Source organism: Mustela lutreola, chromosome 5, assembly GCF_030435805.1.
Source record: "Mustela lutreola isolate mMusLut2 chromosome 5, mMusLut2.pri, whole genome shotgun sequence".
Taxonomy (NCBI): Eukaryota; Metazoa; Chordata; class Mammalia; order Carnivora; family Mustelidae; genus Mustela; species Mustela lutreola.
This window is the reverse complement of record NC_081294.1, coordinates 59,394,169-59,415,765: the sequence shown is the minus strand read 5'-3', so window position 1 is coordinate 59,415,765 and position 21,597 is coordinate 59,394,169.

The following is a 21,597-nucleotide window of genomic DNA, read 5'->3' as shown; positions in this document are numbered from 1 at the left end:
TGCTAAGGGCTCTCATGGATGAAGTAGGCAGCATGCAAGAACAGATGGGCAATGTAAGCAGAAAGATGGAAATCCAAAGAAAGAACCAAAAATAAATTCTAGGGAGAATAATATAAATAACTGTGTATGCCCATCATCAAGCATTAACAATGATCACTTTTTGCCATTTTTGTTTCAACTGTTAGTCCATCAGTTTTTTTCTGGGACTTTTTGAGTAAGTTACAGATGTTACATTATTTTAACCATAAATTCTTCAGCATGCGGATACAATAGATTGTTTGCAAGATGGCCACAAATACTCTTCTGTGTACAATGTGACTTTGCAATGTGAGTTTATATCTCCTCCAGTTAGGAAATGGAGTCTGTTTCCAGTCTTATGACTTGCCTTGATTATTGAATCTGGAGAAAGTGATATTGTGGGATTTCAGACCTCCAAAAATTGTCCATTTGAGCCTAATCCAACTGCTGACCTCACAGAATCGTGAGTTAATAGCACTACTAAGTTTTGAGTGGTTTATTTTGCAGCAATAGATACCTAATGTAGTGATGTGTTTTTAAAAGTGCCTAGCACAGGTCTTCATACATAACAAACATGAAGCTTTTACCATCCTGTCCAGAAGACTGAACTCACAAGGTTTCAGACATTTTACAACTCTGGGAGAGATTATCAGCATGCTAGGGTTAGTGTGGAAATAGTATTCCATGGCATGAATCCTAAGTAAGATAGCCTTCCATGGCTGAATTAGATATTTCAGTTTAAGGTCTAAGGGATGCTGATCCTTGACCCAAGCTTTATTGGGTCACAGTCTCCTTTGAGGATCTGATGTAGTCTATACACCTTCTTCTTAGAAACAAATACGTGTGTACACAGATCACTTTGCATGCACATCTGCATGTGCATGCATGAATGTAAGTGTGCTTACATCCTGGCGGCTCGTGGCTCAGTCATCTTGCATGAGCACTGAATCCCTGTGGCTGCATCGTCAATGCTAACTGCCAGACAACTGTCTAGGTATTTGCTTCATTGTAATTGCTGTTGCAGCTACTAGTGAATGAGGAAGAACTCTTGGTATGGGTATGGCTGGATTTCAGATTTAGAGTCTAAAAATTTTTTTTTAAAGTCTTTCATATATTTTATTTTTTTAAATTATTTTTAGTTAGCCACCATATAGTACCTCACCAGTTTTTGATGCAGTGTTCAGTGATTCATTAGTTGTGTGCAACATTCAGTGTTCATCACAACATGTGCCTTCCTTAAAGCTTCTTGGCCAATGCTTAATTTAACCAGATCTGTTTCTAGACTCTTCACAGCTTCCCTACCCAGACCGTCCTTTAGCCCAAACTCTGGGTGACAGAATGCTCGGAAGGTGGCAGCTCCCCAGAAGAGCCTCAGCAGCTGCACCTTACCATGCTGCTGGCGCTGTCCAATGTACTGGATGCTCCCACAGGACTCTGCTTTGCATTTCTTGAATATCGAAGATGGTCATTTATTTGGCTTGCATAGACTATAAATATTGGCCTTGGCTCACATTTTACACTGCTTGATTGCTATCTGCTGTGTACCATACACTAGTGGGTTCAAGATCTTATTGACGGAGATGGCCAGCTCTTTGGCCATTGAGTCCATCTTGTGCTAGTAGTCATAGCGTCCACTATTCTCCAGGAACAGGTGGAGCTGGATGGAAGCAAGGACATGCTGAAGACTAGAGAGCCAGCTCCAGATTCGGGTGAACTGAGAACTTGGAATACGTCTATGATCAAAATTAAAGTAACTTTATTATTTATAAAAAAGATAAATGAAAGGCATTGATTATTGGTAAATATAAAGTAGCACCACTTGATGTCAGTTATCACTCTCTTTCCTCTTTGTTTTATTCTTTGAAATAGCACTTACTGCCTTGCATAACAATGTGGATCTATTTATTTATTGTTCACCTTCCTCCATTTTAATGCAGGCTTTATTAGAACATGGACTCTGTTATATTGCCAGCACAGTGATTGGCATAGAGTAGGTGCTCCATAGTTACTATAATTCCCTTTTGAATAAGTGGATGAATACTTGAATGAACTAATGGTAGTAAACTGGTGGTTCCCAAAGTTCTTCCAACATTCTTGTGTGTAAGCATTCTCTGGAGAGGGGTTCAAAAGATGGAACTGTCCATTCTATATTTCGAGGGACTCTCATCATTAGGATGAGAAATGAACTCCAGAATCAGGTATTTAAGCTCTCCAAGTTATGCTGACACAAGTGGTCCTAGATAAGAATTTTGAAAAGCTGCCTCAAGTGATTTATTTTCCCTACAAAGACGTACACCAGGAACATTGAGCAAAACATTGGAGTCCCATCCTTTGTCCCTGGTACTTTGGGATAAATAAAAATATAACAAACTTCTAAAATAATCAAATAGTAATTCAGTAACTCATTTTCATTTAAAGTAATTTTTCTGTTTTCTTCCCATTTTTTCACTGTGTCCCTGGATTTCTGTTGTTTTAAGTAAAGTTAGGTAATGGATATATGGTGTTGCTGTAAAATCCTTTGTTTTTTTTTTCTTAACATTTTATTTACTTTTTTGGGAGAGAGTGAGAGAGAGCATGAGAGGGGAGAAGGTCAGAAGGAGAAGCAGAAGGTCAGAGGGAGAAGCAGACTCCCTGTGGAGCTGGGAACCCAATGTGGTTCGATCCTGGAATTCCAGGATCATGACCTGAGCTGAAGGCAGTTGCTTAACCAACTGAGTTGCTCAGGCATCCTGTAAAATTCTTTTTCTAGAAAAATTCTAGTGTAGCTAGCATACAGTGTTATACTAGTTTCAGGTGTACTATATAGTGATTCAGCAATTTTATATATTACTCAGTGCTCACCACAATAAGTGTACTCTTAATCTCCATCTCCTATTTCCCCCATTCCCTCTCATAACCATCAGTTTGTTCTTTATATTTAAGAGTCTGTTTTTTTGTTTGCTTGTCTCTTTTTACTTTGTTTCTTAAATTTCATGTATGAGTGAAATCATATGTTATTTGTCTTTCTCTGACTGACTTATTTTACTTAGCATTATACCCTTTAGATCCATCCATATTGTTGCAAATGGCAAGATTTAATTCTTTTTTTATTATTATGTTATGTTATTCATCATACACTACATCAATAGTTTTTGATGTAGTGTGCTGAGATTCATTGTTTGCACTTAACCCTCACTGTTCTTTTTCATGGCTAAGTAATATTCCATTGTATACATACAACATATCTTCTTTATCCATTCATCTGTTGATGTACACTTGGGTTACTTCCATATTTTGGCTACTGTAAGTAATGCTACAATATGCATAGGGAGACATATATACCTTCAAATTAGTATTTTCATTTTCTTTGAGTAAATTCCCAGTGTGGAATTACTGATTCATATGGTAATTCTAGTTTTAATTTTTTTAATAACCTTCATACTGTTTTCCACAGTGGCAACACCAGTTTGCACTCCGTTAGCAGTTCCTTTTTCTCTAAATCCTTGCTAACACTTCTTTCTTGTGTCATTTATTTCTTTTTGTAGGTTTTCCTGAGATATATATCTCAGAAAGGCTGAAAACTGCTCCTGACTATATATTTTTTCTAACTGAGAAAAATGTGGTAGCAGTTTGCAAAAAGAAATGTTTGAAAAATGGACAGACTCACTTTTGGCACTGGAGTCTTTTTTTTTTTAATTTTTTATTTATTTTTTAAATTTCTTTTCAATGTACCAGAATTCATTGTTTATGTACCACACCCAGTGTTCCATATAATACGTGCCCTCCATAATACCTACCACTAGGTTCACCCAACCTCCCACCCCCCACCCCTCCAAAACCTTCAGATTATTTTTCAGAGTCCATAGTCACTCATGGTTCATCTCCTCCTCCAATTTCCCCCAACTCTCTTCTCTCCATTTCCCCATGTCCTCCATGTTATTTCTTAGCTCCACAAGTAAGTGAAACCATTTGATAATTGATTCTCTCTGCTTGACTTATTTCACTCAGCATAATCTCTTCCAGTCCCGTCCATGTTGATACAAAAGTTGGGTATTCATCCTTTCTGATGGAGGCATAATACTCCATAGTGTATATGAACGACATCTTCCTTATCCATTAGACCACTGAAGGGCATCTTGGTTCTTTCCACAGTTTGGCGACCATGGCCATTGCTGCTATGGACATTGGGATACAGATGGCCCTTCACTACATCTGTATCTTTGGGGTAAATACCCAGTAGTGCAATTGCAGGGCCTTAATTTCTTAAGGAACCTCCACACTGTTTTCCAAAGTGACTGTACCAACTTGCATTCCCACCAACAGTATAAGACAGTTCCCCTTTCTCCACATCCTCTCCAACACACATTTTTTCCTGTCTTGTAGATTTTGGCCATTCTAATTGGTGTAAGGTCTCAATGTGATTTTGAATTGAATCTCCCTGATGCCTAGTGATGATGAACATTTTTTCATGTGTCTGTTAGTTGGCACTGGAGTCTTATAAGTTAAAGAGCATATAGGTCAACTAATACCTATACTTTAAAAAATCAGTTAAGCATCAAAGAATATAATCAATTAATTTATTTTTTAAAAATAATACAAATAGCTAAAAGCATTTTTAAATTTTTTACTGATCAAAGAAATGTAAGAGTAGTGAGATTTTTCACTGACCAGTTTGGCAAAAATTAATATCCATTGTAGGAAATGTTGTAGAAAAACAACAAGGTGGTCTTGTACACAAAAACATGCACTCCTACATGACCTGGAAGAAGTTTCCTAAAGGGCGGCTTAGAAATAAGTGTCAAATTTTTAAATGTGAATACCCATTGCCCCAGCAATTATATTTGTGGGAACATGCCCATAGGAAATCATTGGATATGTGTTAAAGATATGTTTTCAAGTATATTAAAGGATGGGCCATTTATAAAATCAAATATTTTCAAACAATACTAATATCTACTAATCACGATTAATGAACTTAGTTGACATATATCCATAAAATGAAAATAGCTGGCATTTGTTGACACTCACTGTTTGCTTGCTATTGTACTAAGTTCATTATAGGAATTAACTCATTAAATTCTCATAAGAATTCTCTGCATAGATAGTACTATTATCTCATTTTAAAAATGAGGGGAGTGAGGCACAAGGAGATCAAGTAACTTGACCAAGGTTATGCATCTGCCAAGCAGTTGAGTTGGGGGTGACACCCAGGTACTCTTGCATGAGTCTGCATCTGTGGGCTATAACACAACAAGTATATGGAAATGGGACAAGGATATATTAAGTAGAGGCAAGTAAATTTCAGAAGAATCTAGCATGGTTACAGGAAGAATAGAGTGGAGGAAGGAAGAATATATATAGAATGCTTAAACAAAATTTGCAAGAGTTTATGCCTAATATATCTGGGGTTACTTTTAGATGACTTCCACTTTCTTCTTTATAATTGATTACAATCTGAGATTCTTGTTTAGTAGGGTTTTTTGTTTGTTTGTTTGTTTTTGTTTTTGTTTTTACAATTTAAAAGGTACTTAAAAAAATACCATCCAACCTTTAACCTTAAATTTGTTTTGACAAATTTCAGGGCATTCTTTTTTTTTAAATTTTATTTATTTGTTTGACAGAGAGAGATCACAAGCAGGCAGAGAAAGAGGAGGAAGCAGGCTCCCCGCTGAGCAGAGAGCCTGATGCGGGACTCGATCCCAGGACCCTGAGATCATGACCCGAGCCGAAGGCAGCGGCCCAACCCACTGAGCCACCCAGGGCATTCATTTTTAAATTAGTTGGTATTGGTTTTCCCTGCTAATCTTTCCTTCAAGTCAGTAGCTTCCTAAATATCAGTTATTAAACAGTTTAATGTTGGTTCCCATCTATATTTTAATAAAACTCTATATAACTATCCTGTGAGTTGCAATTAAGGAGGTTGCAGGGATATGAAGATATAATACTGAAATGATTATAATAGACATGGTTACTTAGTTACCCAACTAGTCATTGTTGGGATCTCCATTCTGCAGATTAGGAAAGCTGGATACTCACTTTCACAACCACTGTTGGACCTAGAGTTGGTCATGGGACAGAAGAGACCAAAGGGGCTGGCTGCTGCATGAGCTTCTACAGAATACTTTCTTTTCCTGGTAGAAAGATCAAACCTGTTTTACTGCTCTTCTGTCCCTCAAGCTGACAGCCAGTTGTGACAGCATGATTTTTGCAGTTATAGAAGCTATTTTGTGAATTTGAGGTTACAATTGAGGGCAAAATCAAGAGATGTTCTGATCCTAACATATGGTGCTGCTGAACCAAAAACAACTGAAGCTTACCTCCAGACTTCTTATTTTGTGTGGAAAAAGAAAACCTTATTTTTTTAGGCCACTGTGAACTCTTTTATTACTTGCAACCAAAAATATTCCGAATGGACAGAGTACTCAAAATGCTCAGGTATTATTTTTTATTGTACTTAAAAATGTCTTATAACCTACCCTGTGTAGAAATACTGTTTGACTGATTTTTATGGAATTCTAAAGAGCTAAAAGTAAAACTAAAATTGAAACTTAATTAGAAATAGAGTTATTCTGGTTAAATTATTATTTTATTTTTACTGCAAAAAAATATTTAGGGAGAGTAAATGATTAGCATCAGTTTGTTTGACTAGTAGATTTTTTTTTTATAAACATATTCTGGAACTTTGTATGGCTATTTCTGCTTACTGCAAGTCATAAGTCACAAGGTATATGAAGTACAAGATGATAAAGACTATGAACAATCTACAGCATCTCAACAAATAAACTTGCCTGACAAGAAATATGTCTTCTCCCTCCCTGAGCATGGGAACTACTGGCTGATGAATTCACAGAAGATACATGAAAAATGCTCACCTGAGTGTATTGGTAGCTGTTCTTCATCATAAGCACTTAAAGAGTCATTTTGTTGGATGATTTTGGTCACTGATAGAGGTTGAGATGTGCAAGCCTATGGCAGCCAGCACAGCAATGAACTCATTATTTTTGTCTAAAAGGCTAGCTCAGCCTCCACGAGAACATCTTTTTGGGATTTCTGTATCACTCACAGCTAATGAGTCTGGACTTGCAACTTACATTTCCAAAGTGAATTCCAGTGGTATAATATCATTTTAGAGTGAAGCTTAAAAAGGAAGAAGGTTGACACTAAGGTTATAATATGCAACCTCATCCACAAGATATTTATTATAATAACTGCTTTGAACCTGTACCAATAAGATCTTTTTCTCATGGCCAACCCATAAAATGGCACCCAAATCAGAAAACAGCTATAACCTAACATTTGTGAGTCAGCTCTCAGCTCAAAAGTCACCTCCAGTAGAACATTCCCTAATTCTTCAGTCTGAGGCAGTCTTTCAGCCACTCTAAGATATAACTCCACTTTAGTTTTTTCTAGACTTTTATTACCATCTGGCCATTATTTTGTTAGTTTTGCTCCTTGTTCATTGTATCTCTCCCCTCAATAGCATCTCCTATCAGAGGCAGCCAGACCCACTCTATCGTGTTCACTGTGGCATCCCCAGTGAAGATGTCGGGCCCAAGAGTAGCAGTTCAATAAATTATATGTTGAATGAATTGTTGAAAGAGTGACTATGATGCTCTCTCTACTTTGACTATTTAGTCAAGTCAATACATTATCTTTTCAGGGGGAGATGGAAGATGAAGTCTCTCTTTTTAGTTTTGGTGGTGGTATCAATTTATGAGTTAGCCGAGTACTTATGTCTTGGCCTGAAGAGTTACAGTACAAATTAGTGGAAATATATTGGAGCAATTAGAACTAGCACATGCCTTAGTCACAACAAAATTTATATTTGTGTGTGGGTGTATGTGTGTAACACATGTTGGTTGGTCAGGTTTCTATAACTTGCTTTTAACTGGGTGGCCAGTGGCCTAGATAACGGAGGAAAAGATACTGTTTAAAATTATGCCAGAATTATGCAGCTATTTTCACATTTTACTGAATAATATGTTAAACAGATATTTTCACAACCTTCAACTGACCCTGTGCTCTAAGCATACATATACATCGCTTATCCAGTGTAGACCCCAATATTAAAAGCCCTGAAACCACACCAGCATCAGACTCACTTAGAAAACCTGGGGATCTTGAGAGGTTGGTGCTATGCCCAAGGGAGAAAAGCCCATAGTGAACCCTGACACACCCTGCCTACTCTTGGGATGGGAAATCATGTGGGATGTGTATAGCAATAGCATCATTCTGCTCCAAAGAGTAGCTAAAGCTGCCAGGAAACTAAATTTTCAGAGCAAGATAAAACATTAATTACAGATGTCAAGATTAAAGTTTGCTTTTTCTGCAGATTCCATGAGGTCTCTAAGCAACTTGAACTTTGTATTCCCAAGGTACTAAAAGTCTACACAGAAGAGATGGTTGTCTTAATTTTGCAAGAATCCCCACCTTCAACATTGCCAAATAAAAATCTAGCTTAATCCACAGACTACAAGGAATATTTTGGGGCTTTTTTTAGAGGACTGACATTTAAAATACAATTTAAGCTGATAATTTAACTATAAGTTCTTCCAAAAAATCTATGAGTATACAAGTGCCTTGCCTGAGCTTAAAGAAACAACTGTGTAATAATCAAAATTGGATTTTGATTTTAAGAAGCCTTCCACACACTACTTTTTAAAAGTCGTGCCACTCTGAAAGTGTTCATCGTTTTAAAAGAAAAGCACTTACCAAAAGAGGAATTTGGCTGCTGAAAGGAAAAGAGCTGAGTTCTCGTATTAAGTCACCTTTTCCTCTCTTCTTGCCTTCGCCCATTAATATTGATCTCAGAATCCTAGGGAACAGAATACAGATTAAATTACCAATGTCTAGGGTTTGGAAAAAGTTACAAATGTACAAGCAATATCTATTAGAAAATGTTTTTGTTCTGGATATACACTCTCAGACCACAGAAAGATAAGTATACAAGAAATGGAATATGCTTCTCTCTCTCTCTCTCTCTTTTCTTCTCCTTTTTTTCTGACCTATATCTTAATATCAAGCCCCCATTCTGTTGAATGGCATAAAACATAAAGTTAGTTGTGGGTAAACTCCGTCCTTCCAAGTTTAAGCTTCGTAAGTTGAGAGTTTCTTTCTCTGGCCTTCTTCCTGGAATAGCATTAGCATCGTGGCAATTTACAGATCTCTCTGAAGCACAGGGAATGATGCAAAGCTTAGCTACTCTGGTCTTTCTTTAGTAATGTGGTTGGCCATCTTCCGCTCACTAGGCCTTCAACAGTGCATGCAGCCTTCTTTACCTTTTTCCTCCAGGCAAGGCCACTGTCTCCAAAAATCCAGGTGGGAAGTATAATACAAGTCTTCTCTGTTATCATATCTGAGCATTATATCTCTTCCCCTTCTGCAGCAAACACTAGCCACTTTGATGAGAGCCCCCCATTAACATCTCACTATTATGCTCTCTTTTCTGATTCTTTTTTCTCCATTGCAAAAAGTTTGTTAATTTTGAAAAACTCAACCTTCAGAAATGTTGTAAGACTAATATAATGAACATCTGTATGCCTTTTACCTAAATATGCCCATGGTTAATTTTTATATCATTTGATTTTTCTCCTTATGTCTACACACAGAGATACACTGATACAAACACACAGACACACAGTTTTCCTTCCCCTGAATCAATAGAGTTGCCTACAACATATCATTTCATCCTGAAATACTTTATCATGTGTCTCCCAAGAATGAGGCATTCCTCTACCTTATTGCATTTGGGAATTTAACATTGACACAATGCTTTTACTAGTATTACTAATATAGATCCATATCTAAAAATTTCTAGTCCTCTTGGCAATGTCCTTTATACATTTTTTTCTTTTATAATAATCTTTATATAATAGTCTGGGATCCAATTTGGGACTACTAACTGCCTTTAGGTATTATGGATCTGACTCACCTTTAAATGAGATTATCAGCTCAGAGAATTATCTTGTCAGAGTGCATGGAGGGAAAGAAGGAGAGAGTAGAGAGGGAAAACCTCACTTTGTTCTTTAGGCCAAGCCCTTGGTTTTTAAGGCTCAGAAGCCAAGAGATCTATTATTGTACCGCTATCTGCCTCATTGCTCAGCTGCCTATCTTATAGGCAATATGAGTGCTAGCAAAGGAAAACTGGAAGGAGAAAAATCATGCCAGTTAATATTACACTTCAAATTGTTACCCCGCCCCAGTGTTATTACAGAAAAATGGATTTGTATCTCCCATTAAAGTAGATTCTTCTCCTTGGGGATTTCTTGAGAGTGTCCCAGAGTCATCTTGTTCTGCCTTATAGAACTCAATCTCTGGAGGATGGTGTTCTTCCTTCTCACCTTGCTCTCTATTCTGATACCCTTCTTAGTGTCATATTATTGCAACTGATGCTAGAGAACAAATACTTTTAGTTGGATTTTTGGAGGGATGTTTTGGACGCTGACTAAATTTAGAAAGACAGTCCTGTGGATCGGTATGAAATCAGTACTCTTTTTTTTTTTTTTTTTAAATTTATTTTGACAGAGAGAGATCACAAGTGGGCAGAGAGGCAGGTAGAGAGAGAAGGGGAAGCAGGCTCCCCGCTAAGCAGAGAGTCTGATGTGGGGCCCAATCCCAGGACCTTGAGTCCATGACCTGACCTGAAGACAGAGGCTTTAACCCACTGAGCCACCCAGGCACCCTGAAATCAGTACTGTTAAAGATGAAAATTTGCAGGACACTGGCAATGAAGTGAATTGCTTTTGCACAGGCCTCCTGTAGCTAAAAGCATCAGTAGCAGCATCAAGTTAAGTGTAGCAAGTTAAGAGTGTCTTTGCTTTCTGATTGTCTCTGAAACTGTCTCTGGGCAGATAAGCTCAGTTTATTAATTAGAGCTGATAACTTGTGAAGTCTAAATCATTTGCAGTTTTTCAGCATGATAACCTCACTGCTTTTGAGAGGCTTATATTACAAAGACAACAACTTTATGACAATGAACTAACAGCCTTTTGTACTGTTCTAGGCAGTATTTTACTTGATGTAGGGAGATGTTGTATAAATACTTACCAATTGCAACACAAAAGAGTAATTATTCTTATTCAATGATAACATAAACAATTGAGCTCAGATTCTGGGATTTACTCAGTTATCCCTCAGAACATGCTTTGCTACTACAGAGATGTGCAGGGGATAAAAGAGAAAACAAACAAACAAAAGAACTCCACTTTTCTTTGAAAGACTAGTCATAGACTGGGAAAAATATATATTATTTGCTAATAGTATATTTACTATTTACTAATAGTATATTTTCTATTCACCTATATGATAAAGGAATTTTATCAGAATCTACAAAAAGTTCTCACAGTTCAATAATAAGAAGGCAGATAATCCAATTAAAAATGGGCAAAAGACTTTGGCTGATAAGCAGACCAAAAGACACTCAATAGCATTAGTCATCAGGGGAATATAAACTATAATGAGATACCATCTCACACCAACTAGAATGGATAATGTTAAAAAGACTGCTAATACCAGGTATTAGTAACCCAAATGTCTGTCAAGATGTGAATATGTTAGTATGTCCATACAATGAGATACTACTCAGAGAAACAATAGAAAGGCATGAAGCAACAGCCTGGATAAATCTCAAAATAATTATACTGAGTAAAAAAATCCAGGCAAAAGAAGAATACATATGATATGATTCCTTTCATATGAAACTTTAGAAAATGTGAAGTAATCTGTAGATACAGAAAGCATACCAGTGGGTGCCTGAAGATGGAATGGGGAGAGGGTGTCTCAGGGGAATGGACTACACAGGGGCACGAAGGAACTTTGGGAGATGATGCATGTGTTTAATTTCTTGACTCTAGTGATGGTTTCATAGGTGTATGGATAGGTTAAGACTCATCATATTTTATACCTTAAATACCTACAATTTATTGTATATCAATTATACCTCCATAAAGCTGTTTTTAAAAAAAGAAAGCATAGATTGGGAGAAAATGTTTATGATATATAAAATTTAAAAAGGACTAATTTCCAGAATGTAATAAATCAAATTTACACAGCTCAGTAAGGAAAAAAGACAAACCAATAGGAAAATGAGCCAATATCTCTTATGGAATATATTATCTTACCATGGTAGCTCAGAAGTAAGATGGCAGGAGGAAGGTAAATGGAGTTAAAGTGTTCTACCATCCTTGAATTTCTTGGGAATTGGCAAAAGTACTTATTTATATTAAATTTAAATATGTTAAAGGTGAATATTCTAATTTCTAGGAAAACCACTCTAAGAGTATATAAAAATACATGACTAACAAGGTAATAGGGAAGGAAAATACAATAATAAAAACCTTTATTTTTAATGCTCCCTATCCTAAGAGCTCTGAGTTTAAGTTTTCCATATCCCTCTCTAACCCTGGTTCAGTGTTCAAAACAGGACAAATTTGGAAATTGTTCAGGTTTCTTTTGTTTTTTCTTTTTTCCTGGTTTGGGGTAAGAGTTATGTGTGTATGTGTATATGTCACTTATTTTATTTTTTGCTTCTCCTGCTTATTCTTTTCTTCTTATTATTATTACTATGACTAATTATGTGCTGTATGTGAGAGCAAAAATAATGAAAGAAAATTTAATCTGTTACTTACCTAAAACCTGGGTAAAATACTTAACTGAGGAGGAGTCTGAAAATCCTAGTTTACATGCATGATTTATGTCTCCGGTAGTTTTATCTGCACTATCACAGTGTACTCTGAAAACAGATATTTGAGAAGTATGATATTTTGCTTTCAAATCTGTCTCAGGGACAGCAATAGAGTCCCATCACATTTACATATGTAGACATCTGAACTTTAGCCCCTACACTCAGTAGTTTTCTTAGTCCTTTTTCCAATGAGTCATGACTAGGGAATTGCCAGAGAGTTGGGTGAAAGATTTTAAGTTTGTAGACTTGAATCTATAATAGCTCTATAATAAATTACTACTGAAGTTAGTATTTATATGTATTTAATCACATATTTACTGTTGCTCTTTATTACTTCTTGGATCTCTGTGCTTCAGCCTAGGATCAATTCCCTTCCACTTCCCTTCACTATTTGTTTATATGAAAATGACTATTTTGTTTTCATGTTTAAAGAATTTTTTTATTGGACATTGAATTATAAATTTACAGGTTTTTCCCAGTGTTTTTCTTATATGCTTCCATTGTCTTCTGACTTCCCTTGTTTATATTGAGAAGTCAGTGTCAATTTTTTGTCTTCTTTGTCAATAATGCATCATTTTCCTTTGTCTACTTTTGAAAAAATTAAAACTAGAAAATTTGAAATAATGGTACAGTGAAAACCTATGTATACTTTACCAATATACACCAATTTTTTAACATTTTTCCAAGTTTGTCTTCTCTCTCACTCTCTCTGTTCCCCATATACATGCATACATATATACATGCACATATGTATGTTTTTATGTATACATTTACATATATACATGCATACACACACGTCCTCACTGTCTTCACTCAGAATATCTTACAATCTGTCCTCACTCAGAAATGTACTGCTCTTAACAATAGAATCTGATTGTCCTAATCCATCTCACCAACAACTCTGTTCACTGTTTTCTTTTTTCTTTGTTAAATGCAAATTCTTTTTTTTTGTTAATTATTTTTATTAATATATAATGTATTATCTGCCCCAGGGATACAGGTCTGTGAATCGTCAGGCTTACACACTTCACAGTACTCACCATTTCACATCCCCCTCCCCAATGTCCATAACCCAAACACCCTCTCAATAACGCCCCTACCCCCAGAAACCCTCAGTTTGTATTGTGAGATTAAGAGTCTCTTATGATTTATCTCCCTCCCAATCCCATCTTGTTTCATTTTTCCCTTCCCAACCCCAAACCCCCCACTTTGCCTCTCAATTCCTCATATCAGGGAGATCATATGATAATTGTCTTTCTCTAATTGACTTATTTCACTCAGCATAATACCCTCTAGTTCCTTCCACGTCATTGCAAATGGGAAGATTTCATTTCTTTTGATGGCTGCATAGTATTCCATAGTATATGTATACACCACATCTTCTTTATCCATTCATCTGTTGATGGACACCTAGGTTATTTCCATACTTTGGCTATTGTGGACATTGCTGCTATAAATATTTGGGTGCATGTGCCCCTTCAGATTACTACATTTGTATCTTTAGGTTAAATACCCAGTAGTGGGATGCCTGGGTGGCTCAGTTGGTTGAGCAGCTGCCTTCGGCTCAGGTCGTGATCCCAGGGTCCTGGGATTGAGTCCCACATTGGGCTCCTTGCTCAGTGGGGAGCCTGCTTCTCCCTCTGCCTCTGCCTGCCTCTTTGTCTGCCTGTGCTCACTCGCTCTCTCTCTCTCTCTGTCTCTGAAAAATAAATAAATAAAATCTTTAAATACCCAGTAGTGCGATTGCTGGGTCATACGGTAGCTCTATTTTCAACTTTTTGAGGAACCTCCATGCTGTTTTCCAGAGTGGTTGCACCAGCTTGCATTTCCAGCAACAGTGTGGGAGGGTTCCCTTTTCTCCACAACCTTGCCAGCATCTGTTGTTTCCTGATTTGTTAATTTTAGCCATTCTTACTGGTGTGAGGAAGTATCTCATTGTGGTTTTTATTTGTATTTCCCTGATGCCGAGTGATTGTTGAGCACTTTTTCATGTGTCTGTTGGCCATCTGGATGTCTTCTTTGCAGAAATGTCTGTTCATGTCCTCTTCCCATTTCTTAATTGGATTATTTGTTCTTTGGGTGTTGAGTTTGCTAAGCTCTTTATAGATTTTGGATACTAGCCCCTTATCTGATATGTCATTCACAAATATCTTCTCCCATTCTGTCAGTTGTCTTTTGGTTTTGTTGACTGTTTCCTTTGCTATGCAAAAGCTTTTGATCTTGATGAAGTCCCAATAATTCATTTTTGCTCTTGCTTCCCTTGCCTTTGTTGATGTTTTTAGGAAGAAGTTGCTGCAGCTGAGGTCGAAGAGGTTGCTTGCCTGTGTTCTCCTCAAGGATTTTGATGGTTTTCTGTCTCACATTGAGGTCTTTCATCCATTTGGAGTCTATTTTTGTGTGTGGTGTAAGGAAATGCTCCGGTGTCATTTTTTTCTGCATGGGGATGTCCAATTTTCCCAACTCCATTTGTTGAAGAAACTGTCTTTTTTCCATTGGACAATCTTTCCTACTTTGTCGAAGATTAATTGACCATAGAGTTGAGGGTCTATTTCTGGGCTTTCTATTCTGTTCCACTGATCCATGTGTCTACTTTTGTGCCAGTACCATACAGTCTTGATGATGACAGCTTTGTAATAGAGCTTGAAGTCTGGAATTGTGATGCCACCAACTTTGGCTTTCTTTTCAACATTCTCTTAGCTATTCGAGATCTTTTCTGGTTCCATATAAATTTGAGGATTATTTGTTCCATTTCTTTGAAAAAAAAGATGGTATTATGTTAGGGATTGCATTAAATGTGTAGATTGCTTTAGGTAGCAAAGACATTTTCACAATATTTGTTCTTCCAATCCATAAGCATGGAACATTTTTCCATTTCGTTGTGTCTTCCTCAATTTCTTTCATGAGTACTTTATAGTTTTCTGAGTAAAGCTTCTTTGCATCTTTGGTTAGGTTTATTCCTAGGTATCTTATGGTATTGGGTGCCATTGTAAATGAGATCAACTCCTAATTTCTCTTTCTTCTGTTTTGTTGTTGGTATATAGAAATGCAACTGATTTTTGTGCATTGATTTTATAACCTGACACTTCACTGAATTCCTGTACAAGTTCTAGAAGTTTTGGATAGGAATCTTTTGGGTTTTCCACATAAAGTATCCTATCATCTGCAAAGAGTGAGAGTTTGACTTCTTCTTTGCCCATTTGGAAGCCTTTTATTTCTTTTTGTTGTCTGATTGCTGAGACTAAGAATTCTAGTACTTTATAGAATAGCTATGGTGATAGTGGACGTCCTTGCCTTGTTCCTGACCTTAGTGAAAAGCTCTCAGTATTTCCCCATTGAGAATGATATTTGCTGTGGGATTTTCATAGATGGCTTTGATGATATTGAGGAATGTACTCTCTATTCTTACACTTTGAAGAGTTTTGATCAAGAAAGGATGCTGTACTTTGTCAGATGCTTTTCAGCATCTATTGAGAGTATCATATGGTTCTTGCTCTTTCTTTTATTAATGTATTAGATGTTAATTAATTAACATTAATGTATTAATGTTAGTGTATTAGTTTTCTGTTGCTTCATAAGAAGTAAGAACTGTTCTTTACTTAATTAGTTGTCTTCCTACTTTATTTTCAGAAGTATATTCAGTTGACCCTTAAGCAATGCAGGGGTTTGGAGTGCTAATCACCTGCACAGTTGAAAATCCACATAAAACCTTGATGCCCTCAAACTTAACTGCCAATAGCCTACTGTTGACTAGATGTCTTACCAGTAACATAAATAGTGATTAGCACATATATGGTATTTTATATTTATTACATATGGTATTATTACAATAAAGTAAGCTAGAGAAAAGAAAATATTATTAAGAAAATCATAAGGGGGAGAAAATACATTTATTTTACTGTTCTGCATTTGATACTATAATCAAAATACATTTGATATGTAAATTTACATCATCTGCTTGCAAGATGGATTGTCTCAGTACCTATGTCTACTGTCTTATATAATACAAAATAGTGTAGTGTTATTATTATTATATAGTATTATAATACTGACTACAGTTAGTATTACTAACATGACATCAAAAATGAAAAGAATGTGAAAAGTATTTATTTACAGGTATAACAGTTCATTCATCTATAATAAAGAAGCAGCACTATGATTGCTTTTGGTGGCCCAGTGTAATCAATATGATTGCTTCTTGGTAGCCTAGCCTATACACTAATGAATGAATAGTTATAGAAATTCTATGACATAGAGTATTTCAGTCATATTCATAATACAGTGTGGATACATTGCTAATATGTTTTAAAAAAGCATCTGTGATTGTAGGCTGTTACAAAGTTTCTCTAATTAGAGAGAGAGGCAGGCATACTGTTATAGTAATATAATATTTTGAGAACAAATTTATAAATCAGTACTAAAAAAACCACATCATTAATTTTATACTAAATATCATTCACCTTGTGGCTGTCCCATTTCTTTACAAGTCTTGCACAGTGTTCTACATGATCAATAATACTTAGGTGATGATGACAACACAAAAAATTTCTCTTACAGTTCTTGCTATACAGTTGTTAGTTTTTTCACATGAAGACACATACATGCATACACAAACAGGCAAGTTTATTTATTATATGGCATAATAATTATTTATTGTTAATTAAATGAAAGTGGATTATCATCAAGGTCTTCATCCTTGTCAGTTTCAATGTTGCACAGGCTGAGGAGTAGAAGAGGAGGGGTTGGTCTTGCTGTGTCTGTAGTAGCAGAGGTAGAAAAAGTAAAGGAGGTAGAAGGGGAGACAGGAGCAGTAGGCACACTAGTATAACTTTATAGAAATACATGGCAATTCCTGAGTTTTTGTTTTTCATTTCTCTAAAACTGTTTCTTTATAGTACCAATTCTTCCACCATTTGCTTTAATTTCAGCACCTGTTTCATAGAAGCCTATATGTTGTAAAAAAGTCAAAAGCAGTCTTGAATAATCAGAACCTTTCTGCCAGATTGTCTACTGTCAGTTTGTTTTCTGGCACTGCTTCTACATTCTCTTCAACGTCTGGCACTGGTTTAGAAGTACTCATCTCCATCAAATTCCCTTCTGTTCATTCCTCTGGTGTGGTGTCTATTAGCTCTTGAATTTCTCCAAGATCTGTATCTTGAAACCCTTCGCCTCTCACCTTTTTTGCCATATCCACAATCTCTTTCATGATTTCTTTTATTGACTATGTTGTAAATCCTGTGAAGTCGTGAACAACATCTGGACACAGTTTTCTCTAGCAGCAATTTATTGTTTTGAGCTTTGATGGCTTTCACAGGTTTTTATATAACTGGGATGGCATCTCTAATGGTGCAATCCTTCCAGACTTTCATGCTGTTCTCCCTATCGGGATTCTCATCCATAGCATTGACAGTTCTTTCCATGGAGTACCATGTGTAATGAACTTTAAAGGTCCTTTTGGCACCCTGATCTGGAGGCTTAAATAGAGAATTTGTGTTTTGGGGCAATTAGAACACTTAATTGCTTTCATTGTTGAGCTCATGGAGTTCTGGGTGGCCAGGGGCACTACCCAATATCAAAAGAACTTAAAAGTCCATCCCTTACTAGGAAGGTATTTCCTGACTTCAGGGACAAAACATGGATAGAACTAGTGCAGGAAAAGCATTCTCATTGTCCAGTCCTTCTTGTAATCGAAAACTGGCAACAGGTGTTTATATTTTCCCTTTATGCCTTGGGGGTTAACCACTTTATAGATAAGGGTAGATAAAAGTAGTCTTGATTATAAGCCTAACTGCATTTGCATACAACAGTATGCAAAATACTTTAAATATGCTTTAAATACTGTATTCACTGCTCTTCCTCAGTAATAAATGTCCTTTGTGGCATTTTTCCCCCCAGAATAGGATACTTTTGTCTGTATTAAAAACGTGTTGATAGCAGACATCCTGTCTCCTCAGTGATTTCTTCTGGCCTTTGGAACTCATCTGCTGCCTCTTGATCAGCAGAAGGTGATTTGTTATCTCAACATAGCATTCAGTTTTAAGCCAAACCTCTTTCTAAAATTATCAAACCATCCTTTGCTGGCATCACATTCTCCAGCTTTAGACCCTTTACATTATTTTTGCTTAAAGTTGTCACATAATGACTTTGCTTTTTCTCAAGCTGTGTTAGATTCTATAGACATGACTTTCTTATAGCAATCTTGCACTCATATATAAGCTACATTTTCAATACAAGATAAAAAGATAGTTCACAAAAAGTGCAAGGTTTTTGTATCTGCTAGGATAGCTACAGTAACAGTTTTACACATTTCCTTTTCTATTTTTACCACTTCCTTACACTGGATTAATTTATCTTGAAATAGTGGGCAACCACAGCTACAGACCTCAGTCCATGATACAGACCAAGCAATTCATCTTTTTCTTATAATGTCATGACTTTTCTCTGCTTCTTGAGAGCACCTCCAGCATCACTAATGGCACTTTATGTGGGTTGCATGGTGTTACTCAAGGCTTACGGTATTACACTGAACACAATGAAAAATATGCAAGAACCATGAGAAATCACTTTTCACAGCAATACTCAATTTACCAGAGAATGAACTGCTCGCAGAGATGATTAGTGTCATATAGCATTTTAAGTGGATGCTCACAGCACTTGAACTCACCACTATGAAATTCTTACAGTATTACAGCATTTGCTACAATTTACTTCATGTAGTTAGGATTAGTATTGCATCCTGATGTTTTGTTTACATTTCTCTTGACTGCAAATGATCCCATGTACAGTCTGTAAGTGTGTGTGTAAGTTTTGATAAAGTTTAACTTTTAATAATATATTTATGTATATTTTATGGTAGTAAGTGATAAAAGAGTATGTCCATATAACATGTATTCTTGACATATCTTTGTCTTAATTTTTCAGTATTTCTGGGGCACAGGGTTCATCTGTAAGTTGTTTCAAATTGTCACAAATCTCAAAAAAAAAGTCCAATATATTTATTGAAAAAGTCCACGTGTAAGTGGACCAATAAATTAAAACCTGTGTTATTCAGGATCGACTGTATTTTTAAATGCATATAAGTAAAATAAAAGTCTATGTTTGTAAAAAAGCTTCTCAGATGCAGCAATGTAGAGAGGAAGAAAGTGATCTCCTTTCAGTTCCTCTTTCCATTCAATCCAGTTCATTCTCTAGAGATAATTGTTGCTATTGACTCATCCTTTCACACTTTCTTCTATGCTTTTATGTACTTATACATGCATGTTTGCCTCATTATACTTAAATAATTAATAGAATCATCCTTCACTTATTGAACTGCCATCTTTTTTCACCTCACAGTGTATTTTGCAGAGTTTTTAATGGCAGAAGCTACCGCTGGATTCTATTTTTAAATACTGCATAATTCTGTATTTAAAAGAAGAATCGTGCTAACATGTACTAAGTACCTGTTATGTGCCAGATAATGTTCTGGCTCTTTAAAGAGGTATCTCATTTAATTCTCACAATAGCCCTACAAACAAGGAAGTTTTGTTTTCTTTTTATCATTGGGGAAGACTGAGTCACTGGAAAGCTAAGCAATTTGCCAAGGTCACATAGTTGATAAGCAGTGGAGCTAAAACGTAAGCCCAAGCAATTTGGTTCTGAAGATTTTGTTCCAACTCCTATACTCTGCTCCTAATAGGAGATATATATATGAAATATATTTTTTAGTACTCACCTATTCCTGGACATTTACGTTATTCCAATTTTAGACTATTATAAGTAATACTACATTGAAAAATCCCTGTTTATATGTCTTTGTGTTTCGTGTACAGATATTTCTATGGGATAGAGACTTAAAAATGTACTGCCTAGGTCAAAAGGCATGCACACTATAAAGCGTGATAGTTCAGATAAATGAAGGCCCATTGTATTTGGCTTATTATTGACCATAATCAAAATCAAACTCAGGGGCACCTGGGTGGCTCAGTGGGTTAAGCCGCTGCCTTTGGCTCACGTTGTGATCTCAGGGTCCTGGGATCGAGCCCACATCTGGCTCTCTGCTCAGCAGGGAGCCTGCTTCCCCCTCTCTCTCTGCCTGCCTCTCTGCCTACTTGTGATCTCTGTCTGTCAAATAAATAAATAAAATCTTTAAAAAAAATAAAAACAAACTCAGAGCAAGTTATCACAGGTCCATCTATAGTATTTGTGAAATGTCTGAGCACTCAAGCCCAGTTTATTCTTTTATACTGTGATCCCACCCTTTGCTTCATCGACCTTGCAAAACTCCTTTCACAATCTTTCTCTAAGGAGAAATTGCCTAGTCCACATGTTGTTCTGCCCCAAATTATTGTTTATTTCATTTGCATTTGGCTTGTTTTGTAATGATGCAATTAGCAGAGGAGTACCAGTTGCCCAGGGGGTTGTGAATGGGGACCAGAGTTCCATCTCATTGGGACCTTCTCAGGTCTTTTTGGTTGGTTGGACTCTTTTTTTTTTTTTAATTTTTATATTTTATAAACATATATTTTTTATCCCCAGGGGTACAGGTCTGTGAATCGCCAGGTTTACACACTTCACAGCACTCACCAAAGCACATACCCTCCCCAATGTCCATAATCCCACCCCCTTCTCCCAAACTCCCTCCGCCAGCAACCCTCAGTTTGTTTTATGAGATTAAGAGTCACTTGTGATTTGTCTCCCAACCAATCCCATCTTGTTTCATTTATTCTTGTCCTACCCACTTAAGCCCCCATGTTGCATCACCACTTCCTCATATCAGGGAGATCATATGATAGTTGTCTTTCTCCACTTGACTTATTTCTCTAAGCATGATACGCTCTACTTCCATCCATGTTGTCACAAATGGCAAGATTTCATTTCTTTTGATGGCTGCATAGTATTCCATTGTGTATATATACCACATCTTCTTGACCCCATTCATC